General features: G+C 35.9%; 1 long non-coding RNA gene across 1 annotated transcript in view; it reads right to left on the bottom strand.

Moving 5' to 3' along the window:
- The window catches only part of LOC135421533 (uncharacterized), a 63,023-nt gene that overhangs the window by 14,946 nt on the left and 35,964 nt on the right, over positions 1-12,113 (bottom strand). Inside the window, exons 6-7 of the long non-coding RNA XR_010434057.1 lie at positions 8,279-8,310; positions 404-569 (exon numbers count right to left, since the gene is read on the bottom strand). This is a non-coding gene — a long non-coding RNA (uncharacterized LOC135421533). The remainder of the gene's footprint in view (positions 1-403; positions 570-8,278; positions 8,311-12,113) is intronic.

Here is a 12,113-nt window from a genome sequence, read left to right as displayed (position 1 = left end):
TGAGGAGATGCACCTGCAGGTTCACTTTCAGCAAGACTTTGCAAGTAGCTCATCATCTGATGCACTGGGAGCACCGAGAGACTCCTGCAAATTCAGTTCTTTTTTCCCTCACTTGCCAAAAGAATCCTCCTCCTCCAGCATATGTGTAAGCAGAGAACACAGAATGAAAATTGTTTCATTCCAAAACTTCACTGAATGGATTTCTAGTTTTATTTAGTTATCTTTAAAAAAAAAGAAACATAAAATCCCTCAGTTTAAGAGGAAGTTGAGAACAGCTGAGATGATCCAGTATGGTAAAAATTATAGCATAGGCAAGAAAAAGACATCATTCTTTTTCACATTAAGATTTAGCTGGAAAAAAAAACAACTTTAACTTCAACATTATAAAGTAATTTTTACTTACTATTTTTTTAACCATTGTATTCAGTGCAAACAGATGAACTGTAAAAAGCTTGACCAGGGAGAACCAGTGCATTTATTTGCATTAATCTCTCAGCAGAGCCAGCTCCAACCTGCTGGACTGCTCACAGCTGTGGTCTTCTGTGTGCTGAATTCCAGCCTAAAATACACTTGAACACCAAATGCAAGAGTGTAAGTGAACAGAAGCAAATTCACAGACCTCAGGTAATATCAGCAACTTTAGAACTCTTTTGCAGTTAAATCAAAATCCCAGTAAAACTCAAGGAGAGAAGTTTTTGGCTTCAGTTCTGTGTACCTTCAACGACCCTCAGTTCCATGTACACTGAGCTGGGACTCAATACAATAATAGGAAGCCATTAATGACTGAAAATATTTGTACTGCATAAAGGATCCAATCTAGATGACTTCCACCACATTTTGCTTTCACTGAGTGTACAGCACCTGATATCCTTATTACAGTTGCAATATTATTACAATGATATCTTTTTATTACGACTTAACCATCCTTTATAAATTTTAACACAAACATGTGCTTAGGGGTTTTTTTTAATGTTAATTTACCATATGCCCACAAGAAATCGCTTTTCAGAATATCTTTCCTATCTTTCCTACTACATTATAAATTACACACATTTACGATAATTCTGCTTGATTTACAGTCTCTCTCATTCCTGACTTTAATCTGTTGTACAAAACCAGGCAATTGAAATTTGAGACACCTTTTGAATGGTATTTTAATGACCTTGAAATCAGTCAAAAGAAAAACCAAACAAACCAACACCAAAGCAAACAAAATGAACCAGCTATTAAGTCTATATAAGTTAACCTATATCCAAAGCAAGAGTTCATCCCATGCCTAAGGGAAAGATAGAAATGTTTTGCTCCCAATTTGGTTCTGGGCGCTGTCATATCTCGTAGAATATCCGATTCTTTCAGAAATGACATTTTCATGTCATAAAATCTAATTGATAGGCACTTTCAAGTGCTATTTTTAGAGATAACATCCAAGATTAATGAATGCAATACACTAAGAAGTTTATATGAAGTTAAATCAAGCTGTCTTGTCTCTGTTGAAGTCATTCTATTCTTGACAATAATACACAATAAGAGCACCATTCCTCAAATGGGAGTTTATAATCCTGATCTTTGCCTGAACTGTGTTTCAGTTGAAACAATATTTACCATTTGTTTAAACCCAAAGGTTTCTCCTGTGACAGGTAATGTGTGTTTTGTCTGGTTATCCTGAACCACCCAATCTGTGGATTATGCACCATTGTGCTGTTGATACAACAACATCAGATCAGTCACATTTGCTGTGACTTTAGAGTCAATCTTTCCATTCTTTTGGAGGAGAACACCAGGATGAATAAAGAAAAACACTATTCCAGGCTCATTTCAGTCTTTTACCTCTCACAGGTTTATTTTCACATTTTCTGTGAGATTTCACCTTTTCTCACATTTCACCGGGAACTCTTATTATGCAAATTTTTTTTTACTTTTTATCCTCAAATGACTTAAAAACCCCTGAATACAAGTAGTCTTTTACTACAAGCCCCATCTCTGAAATAAAAATCCAAAAGCGAAGCAGCTCTGCCTCATTTACCCCCACATGGCTCAGGTAATTCATGGGCTTCCTTCCTCATGAAAACTAAGCTCAAGGGTCTCTTGTGCTTTTTTTTTTACCCCTTTATCTTGCAAGTCCTGCTGAATGCATGTGTAAGGAATGTTAGTGGTTTTGTTCACCATCCTGTAAACTTTCCTTACCCAGATTGTAAAATATTTAGCAAACACTTTTAAGCTTTAGATGTGTCAGATTTTAAGGAAAAGCATCCGTGATATTTTGAAAAATTAAATGAATAACCAACAATACAATTCCCATGAAGTGTGTTCTACTCCACTATGGCTTAACAAGCCATCCCTCTTATTGCCTTAAACTTCCATGAAAGAATTACACATATAAGCAGATAAACTTTTCAACTAACTTAATCTGACTGAATTTAAGCACACTGACTTGTTGTTTAGTAAAAAATCAACATTATTATCCTATGGAGTCAGGAAATAATGAATAAACTGATCCTTGTGGAATTTTAGTTGCCCTAAATATTTCTAAGACATTTCAAGTCCATTAATATTCATAACAGCTTTGAAAGTGACCCTTGCATTCTGAAAGCACTGATCATCTCAGGAAGGTAAACAAAATGCAGGTTTTTTTTTCTTTTTTGGGTCCAATATTGGGAATCTACTCATCCATGATCATCACACAAAATAGGCATCCTAATTGTTTCCATTAACTGATTCGGTGAGGAAAAAAAGCAGACATTTATTTGCTCAATAGGCATGACACTTTTAAGGGTTAAAACATCTTTTTGGACGAGCCACAAATCATATTCTTTCACTTCCTTCATTGTCAAGTTTATTTTTTATAAAATATATAGAAATAGATATATCTACATCATCTTTTCTCCATTTCAGCTACCCAAAAATAACTGTTGAAACAAAAAGCAGGCTTTCACTTCACTTGAAAATGCACACAGAACTAGAAGGGGCATCCCAAAGGCTCAGCTGGAGTTCTGAAAAGCAATTTCCATATGGAAATTCAAGATAATGATGGTAGTGAAGTTCAAAATCCAAGTCTGTATTCTCACAGACTTCGTCAGAAACAGGACTGGAGGAGAAAAGGACTATTGAAATGTGACACACAAAACTGTTCTTACAAGTACTAATCACACATCCATAACAGGATACATGACAAATGATTCAGTAGAATGTCAGAAAAAAGTACATCACAGTGAACTTTCTATTGCCCTAGAATATGGTATTTTCCAACAGAAAATAGTATGAGCAGTAATTTTAAGTCAAATTGACAAAGTACAAATCATCAGAAATTTCAAAACCAAGTATTTAAGGGTATTAAATATCCTCAAGAGCTCTCATATACCTTCATCCCTTTTCTACTCAGCAAATACACTAAAGGACGATGCTCATAAAAACAAACAAACAAATGAAACAAACAAAAATTCAACCCCCCCCAACAAACAAACAAAAAAACCCAACAACCAAAATAAAACCTACCCACCACATTAAATCTGTGGATTATACTGGTTAAAAAAAAGACATAAGGATAAAAGTGACAAAAGCAGCCCGAGGTCTGGCAGCTGACAACAACAACCTGTAGAGGAGTCAGTTGGGAAGCTCTCCAAAATCATTCTGGGACAGTACACTGATTTAAAAATGGCAACTCACCCTAATTTTAGTATTTGGAAATATTTATTGCATACACACACCAAAAAAACCCAACCAAAACCAAAGCCCAAACCCCTAAACATTTTGCTCAAATTAACATAAAGCATTTAGAACAGTGAAGATACTCTTCATACATGTGATCTTGCTATCAGATATACAATTTTTCTCATGAAATGGGGTTTACCTTCTTAATGACTCATCAGGTGCTCTGCAGTTTTCGCTTATCTGAAATTCCACCCTTGGGACTGGCTGTGAAAACATCTAATAGATTCTAATAAAGTCAACCTTTTTGTGCTACTGCTCTTGCTTTCAAAAGGTCAGTGCCTTTGCAGCAGGCTTGTTATGTCATTAATTTGTTAGCATTGCTATTCATAAATAACCCAACCTCTCTCACACAGCTGCATCGACCCCCACAAACAAAACAATAAACAGATGGCAGTGCAGTGGCTAAAGGTGCTGCTTCAGCTGTTGGACGTGCAGCTCTCTCCATTCCACATCCCCAGCTTCAGATGTACCATAAAATTAAAAGGGGTTATTTCTGATTTGAAAAATATCATGACTGTAACTTCCTACAGTCTAGAAAGTTGAAGTGCAGTGCACTCCTGCTCCCTGCACAATTCCTTTCGTTGATAACCCCTGAAGAGGCAAGAAGAGGTAGTTTCCATTGACATTCTGCAAGATTTATCTTGTCTCTTTTTAATACCATGTTACTATCCTTGTAAGAGAAAAGCCCCCAAGCACTGAGAGAAAATATGGAGAATACAACTCCTATGCACTACTTGGCACAAAAGCCAAAATAAAGGAAAACAAACCCTTTTATATAGCTTTTATTTCATCTCTTAAGATAACATATAAGGATGTTGCCTTCTCTTCCTTGCTAATTCTCATGTCCATGGCAAAGCAATCAATTCAAATATGATTCAGATAAGTAGACTAGAGAAGCTGTACTCTGTCTCTCTTTTCCCCTTCCCAAACCTTCCTTTCACTTCCCTTCCCAGACCTTCCCAAACCTTCCCTTCCACCCTGTAAGCAGAATAACTAACCATGTGTTAACCACCTTCCATTACATTCCAAGCTGTTATAAATGTGATAAATGATTATGAACTCTAGAAAGACAGAGCTGTGCACAGCTGACATGGAACACGAACTGGTAGCCCTTCTGTATGTAAAAGAATCCAGAGGGAACTTAGTACCTTAGGAATAAAGTTCTGAAATGAGTGGGAGTTCTCTTAGGGTTCTCTAAGGAGCTCACCTTACTTCTTTACAACACACACTACTAAGTGAATGGCCATAAAACTCAAGATGCACTCAAGATCCAAAGTCTTCAGAGTCTTGCTATCTTGGTTCTCTGTATTCTTGTCATTATTTTTATTATTGGTTTTCTGAAAGAAGTAAAGATGCAAGTAGGGGTGGGAGGAGTCATTGCAATAAGAGCACGTTAGTTCAGATTACAAAGCTCACCCATGATGATGTAAGAGAAAACTCCATTCCAGCCAGATTTCTTTGTGCTAACACAAACCCCCTCAGATGAAGAGACTTAAATATACACAATTAAGGAAGAATACAATGCTATTATCCTAATTTGAAAATGAGGATTTCAATAAAAAGGGAAAACAAAGGGAATAAAAACAGCTCTCCATCTTTATTTTCACCTACTCTATGGTAAAAAGGGTGAGAGTTTCTTTTATTGCAGCTAGACAACTTTGATAAAAGTGTTAAATTTTCTCTCATTCTCCTCCTCTAAGTGAAATGTCCATTCTACTGCTGGAAATAACTCATTTTTCTCAGGTCTCCCCTTTTAAAAATTCTTCTACACTATGAGTTCCTAACAGCTACAGACACAAATGAACATACAGAACTTGGATATCAATAACCAAATCTTCACTGTGTTCTATGTCAACCTACTATTGACAGCTTTTAGTTATGCATTACTTTACATAAAGGGAATCTACAAAAAGGAGAACAGAGATAAGAAACACAAACCAGAAATGCAGCATTGGAGAATGTGAATTACTGATCTTTGTTCTCCTAGGAGCCACTTCATTGGCTTACTATTTTGTATTCAACAGCTTAGCCATTAACCCCCTGAAAATACTGTGTAATAAGGAATTAGCTTTGTGTTTGCCACCAATTACTGCAAGCTGGGAGCAGAAGCCTGTCAGCAAAATCTGTGGGTTTTTTTGAAAGGACAAAGCAAAATTCCGGTGATCTTCTGCCTCCCTGAGATTAGCTGAATGAATTCAGGTATTTAAGACCTTTTACCAAGGATGCCTTAAAAAAAAAAAAAAAAAAAAAACAAACCACAAACACAAAACCCAACAAAAATCCCAACAATGTGGCTTATGCAGGATGTACAGCATTTTGTCTGCACAACTGAAGTCAGGTTTACCTCAGGTTTCTGGGGGGACATATTGGGGATACCTATTGGTGCCTGCACCATGCAAACACATCAATATTGGGCAAGCTTGCCACAAGCAGACAATTAAAAACATAGTAAACTTGCAGGATCAGCTTACTGTCATCTTCCCATTTTAGAGAGATCTGGGTTTATGCCTGGTCAGCGCTTTGCTAATTAACTGTATTCTGACTATTCTGCAGAAATGATATTTTAGCTTGTAACGTATCAGATGAATATTATGTCAAATAAACTTACACTGCAAAATTGTGAAGTCACTGTCAGTCTGCTGCATCTTACCCTGAGAAAGCTTAGAAGGGGCCCAAGTTTTGATTATATCAATATTATGCACTTTCCAACTATGAAGCATTTGTACTTGTACTGGAGTTCAGTGTTTCAGTATTTGAAGACACAGTGTATCAGAAAAAGAGTATTAAAATACAGGTGCCTATAAAGATACCTTTAATAAATATCTAAGGACTAAGATGAATTAATTCAACTCTCATCAGATTGCTCTAAAAAACCTTCCTTTACTTGAAAAGGAAGTTGCCTTGTGCTTGTAACTCCATGGAATTCCACATTCAATGGACCGGGGCTTGAAGCAGCTCCTTCAGGACAGTTCTTACTAAAGCCTGATAGTTTTTGCTTCTTTCTCTAGTCTGTTGACTCAGAACAGAGGTAGTAGATGAGGTATGGCTATTTTTCTCCTTTATCCTATACAGTTTCTTGACATACTGTAGTCTGATTGTAAAATAATTCCTTGCCAAGCTGAGAGTGCTACTGGACTTGTCTATTAGGGTTTTGTGCTAAACACTTAGAATATAAAATATGAAAAGAAAATTTTCCTTGTTTTAAAGACAGCCAAAACAATATTTGTGGTAAGGTTGTGCATTCACTGAAAGCAAAAACAAAACCCTGACACAACACAGGGAATGGAAGCTGGAAGGTAAATTGTGCTTGCTGTGTTTTTCTGAATTGAATCCTGCCTGTATGATCAGCAGCATTCAGACTCCCAGCAGGGTAGTTTCCAAAAGAGAGGGAAAACTAGGCAGGTGGCTTTAAAGAAAGCACAGAGAAATGTACTGAAAAAAAAATCTGGTTGAGAAGTGAAATTGGTTAAATTGCCTACAGCATGTTTGGGGAGGAAAAGGGTCTACACTGAGTTCCCTGCTTTGAAGGGTGGAGAGAAAGCATTGCAGAGCATGAAAAGGAAAATCCTGCATGGAGGACTGGTTCATTATGGGACAATTTCTTTACAGATAATCTGTTTTGGAAATGGACAGAATGAGGGAGATACTAAAGAAACCATTGGGACAGGGTGAAGGAATCTATTGGAAGGAATCAGTCAGCAAAAGATTTAGCGGTGACTACAAGAACAAGCTGCAGGGGACAGAAGGTATCATGGGGACAGAAGCATCACCTGGGCCTGAAAGCAAGGATTAGGAAATAGTCCCCTGCCTTCTCTAGGTTGACAGAGCTGTAAGATGCTTCCATCAGAGAGTTTACCCACAAGACAGGAGTCATTTCTCCTTCATCATTACTGGTCAGCAGGAGCTTCAAAATATTCAAGATTGGAATTATTATACATTTTTAAAAGTCAGGTCATAATTTGGAGGTAGGAAGAGTGAGGAAAGCTAAGAGATAGCTACAGAAGTAAAACAAACAGCTATCCTTTACAATTACTCAAAAATAAAAAAAAAAGGGGGGATTGTATTCTGAAATGGTTTGTGTATTAAACTCAGCATACACTCAGAGACTTATTGTTAGTCCAAGCTTTAACGCTAATGTGAGAGCATTTTTTTCTATCAGATGGAACCAAGGAGCCCAGATTTCTTAAGCAGCTCAGAAGACCTCAGTTCAACCACTTTTTGAACAGGTAAACTATTTCTTCCTCAGTTGCATACTATGGCCTTCCTTTCACAGAACCATGGATTGTTCCCCTCCAATATCAGGACAATTTTTCAAACAGTAGAATTTTAAAACTCTGTCTTCTGGGCACCATAAAAATGTCAATCTTGGTGTAAGGCATAAACTGGCCAATTTGTCTCTAGGCAATTCAGCAGTATGGAAAGAGAACAAACCCAGTATGTGAGACAAAATATAGCTGAGAACAGACCACCAGGAACTCCCCAGATTTTCTTTCTCTTCTTGAAAATTTACTACAGATAATGCTCAAACATGTATTGGAAATCATAAACGAATTTAATCTATGACACTCACCAAGGGTTGTTTTCTTCAGAATGGAGACATGACTGTAGAGACAAGAAAAGCTTCAGGTTAGAGCTGCAATTCAGGTGTCACAAGGAGTATTCAGTTTAATTTTAAAAAAACCCTTCCTTGTGTAGTTCACAGACACACCTTTCCCTATTAGCCTGACTTCTGCACTTGTTCTGAACACTGCAGAACTAACTAAAATTCCACTGTGTATTTGGACAACTCTTAAAATGGAGGGAAAATGCTATTTTTCCAGGATTGGACACTACTCAGTGAATGTCATCAAACACTAAAGGTGACCTTTAAAGAATTATTTTTTTTTTCAATGTTACCACAATACTGAGAGCTACTTCTAACCTGCTTTTATGCCTCTCTGTTTTGATGAAGAAAAGCAAGAACAAAACCTGAAGAATGAATCACAACTAGATTTGAATGCAAAGTTGTCACCTTTCACAGAAAACATACTTACTTTTAAAATCAGTTTCTTTGAGACAAGATAATAGGTTTCTAATGACCTAATTAATTTTACACTAAATGTATTTTGCAAATGTACAAAGTTAGACAGCAAATTGCTGTCTGTGCTTTGGTAAGAAATGGTTGTCTCCAAACAAATCTCTAAACCCAATGTACAGTAATTCATGCAGATAGTTTATTCTAATTACAGCTGAATATAATGGTTCAGCTGAGATGTCAAATTTCAGTGCAAATAGCACTTTGCTAGACAGTAAATAAAAGAAAATTAAAACAAATTACAAATCCAAGTTATTTTAGCTGAAACCTTGTTTTTTCTAAGCACATAAAGCTACAGAAAGTTATAATGTAACAAGCAGCAGTATCTGGTGCTGATTCAGAAAATTAAAAGTATTTTTTTTTAAGTAAAACTAACAGATATATGTTTATATATTTAATTGAATATTAAATGGGGGTGGGTTTTTTTGTTTGTTTGGGTTTTTTTTAGGTTTTGGGGTTTTTTTGTTTTGTTTTGGTTTGGGTTTTTTTTTTTGTTATTGTTGTTGTTGTTGTTGTTGTTGCTGTTGTTGGTTGGTTGTTTTTTTTTAAATTTATTTATTTTTAAGTCTTGGTAAACTTCTAGATAACCAGAAAAACATTTTGGAAAACACTTAAGTGTAAAGTGAATGTATATAACAAAAATGTCATGTACAGTAACAAAGGCAAAAATAAGAGTTTACATGTTAAAAGCTTTTGTGAAAATAAACATATTTCATACAGGAACAGGTTCATGTATAAGGAAAAGCAAAGAGTCGAATTGATTTTTCTTTGTGTACTTTTAGGGAGGCTCAACATTCAACATCTGTATTTGAGATTTTTAAAGTTTTATAGGATTCAAAATACAAAGGTTTTGAAATCAACATTTAAATTGAGAGACAATCTGAAGTGTTATAAGTATTTGATTTTATGTAACTTTACATACTTCCTACTCTGAACCTGGAAAAATTTAAGGTATAATTGCACTATACCAGCCATAAACTCCAAATTCAGCCTCCTAACCAAACCTGAAAGCTCAGGAATGCAATTTGTCAGGATTGTCCAGTTGATAGCACAGATAAGAGACAGGTTTAAGAGGTCTGACAACCATAAACCAACAGTTTTGTCCAAACTGTGTGCAATAGCAAAAGCACAGTTTTCTGGATTCAATCCATGGGGCTGAGAAATGCAAGAAGCAGAATGGTCTGTTCTTGTCCTGCAAGCACAGCTATGTGGAACAGGAGGGATCCTTCAACAAAGGAACCTGGATACCTGAAGGTGAAAACTCTTAAATGACGTTAATAGGCAAATAAAGGGAGAATAAAACCCAATGATATGATAACAAATATAAAAATATAATTAAACAAAACCAAAAATATAATTAAACAAAACCAGAAAATGAAGGTGTAAGAATTAACATCCAAGTAGGTTGTTTCTGCAGAAAGAAGTATAGTAACAGCACCACCATATGTATTTTAAGTATTTTTTAAAAAGACTCCAAATTTACTTAGCAGCACAAAAGTACAAATTTTCTACATTCTCTTTTTTCATACTGGTATACTACAAAAAGATTATTCATTATAAAAAGGGCAGAAAAATTCTTTAGGATAATATGAATGAGGCATAGAGTTAATCCACTAAGATTTCATTAAGAAGTGAGCCGATGTTCAGCCAACTAATTACCCATTCATTAAAACAGAACCATAAATGACATTTCCAACATATTACAAAACCCCTCTGTAGTAATATTTTCCCATCTACATCTATTCTGGCATTTATATTCTATGTCTCTTTCATAATTATTTCAAATAATTCCTCTGACATATTGAGGGGAAAATAGCTTAAAAAGAGATTACTTACCACCTACTAGTTGCTCACAAAGAAAGGAGTAGGACAAAGTAATTATATTGGTGTATTAATATAGAATTGGTGTGCTTGCAGTCCCTAATAATCACTACAGTGATTTCATTTTTCCATGGTGAAAATTTTAAGGTGCTTAAAATTATTTGCCCACACCTATAACTCGGGTTTCATCCTCCCAAAAGGTGAGCACACATAAAACTAACTCATGTGATTCACAGAAAGAAATACAACAACCACAAGTTGGCATTAAAAACAAATAATTAAATCCAAAGCTGGATTTTTCATGTCCCACTTAGTTCTGCTTCTGCAAGAGCTGCTGCTGTATACAATAGAAACAGAAAGTGTGAAGAGGGTTGCACAGTCAACTCAAACTAAGAATAAACATGGTTTCAACCAACACAGAACTTGATACTCAGTACAAATTGTTATTTGTTGCATGTTCACTCAGGGATCCCCTGCACCTCTTTCACTGATAATTAATGAAGTCACAAAAGCTCAAGTTTGCAGGAGATAGTACAACCTCTGGGCTATTTAGACCAATAAAAATCTGCAATTTGCTACAAGTGGCTTCTTCCAGCACCTTTCATATCAGGATTTTTATATAAAGACTATTTTTTTCTTATAACACCACCACATTATTAATTTCCTCTTATAAAGGATAAAATAAAATTTCTCCTTCACACATTGTTTCATGCTTTGGCTTCCAAACTACACTCTTCCATCTTTGCATTCTTTTTCTTATAGTTCCTGTCTCTACTCCTCTCCCATTACACATTATTCTGACCTAACTTCTTCTAATGGTATTGATATTGAAAATCCAACAAACTTTTTGCTGAACCCAGATTTAGTTCCTATCAAGAAAACCTCATCAAAAAACCCCAACCTCAAGAAAACCTAGTCAAAGCCAGCTCTGCATTACATCATATATCTGATGAGATAACAACATCTGAAAGATAAAATAGATAAAATATCCTCAATGCAGATTTGAAGCCCTACAAATGTTTCAAGTCCATAAAAAAAAAAAAGGTGAGATGTCATGGTTTTATCATGTGCTGTTTAGGGATAAAAGAAGGTACATTTTTACTGAAGCTACATCTCATACTGCATCTACTAAAGGACTGACCTACATAATCAAGAGAAGAGCTATCCAGTCTTCAAAACTCATCTCTCCTAAAGATTTCTTTCCTTTTAATTTGTGCCATTACCACATTCATATAAGTCAGAAAACAGAGTGGTCGAGCAAATCTAACAGCTGACATGTCCCTAAATAGAAAAGTAATCTTCCTGACACCACTTCACCTGTGTTGGTCAATACCCAAATGATTTCTGGGTGCTTTGGCAGAGCTGAGGGGGGTAACAAACCATGATGTAGCTACCATATGCCAGGTATTGTCTGCAACCTTGAATAAGGTCAGCTCCCTATTTGAAGCACAAACAGTGTGTGATCAGAAGGCAGATGCTGGAATACAAAAAGCTCTGGCAAACATATGGA

Source organism: Pseudopipra pipra, chromosome 13 (genome assembly GCF_036250125.1).
Source record: "Pseudopipra pipra isolate bDixPip1 chromosome 13, bDixPip1.hap1, whole genome shotgun sequence".
NCBI lineage: Eukaryota > Metazoa > Chordata > Aves > Passeriformes > Pipridae > Pseudopipra > Pseudopipra pipra.
This window is presented reverse-complemented; position numbering and strand designations above follow the sequence as displayed.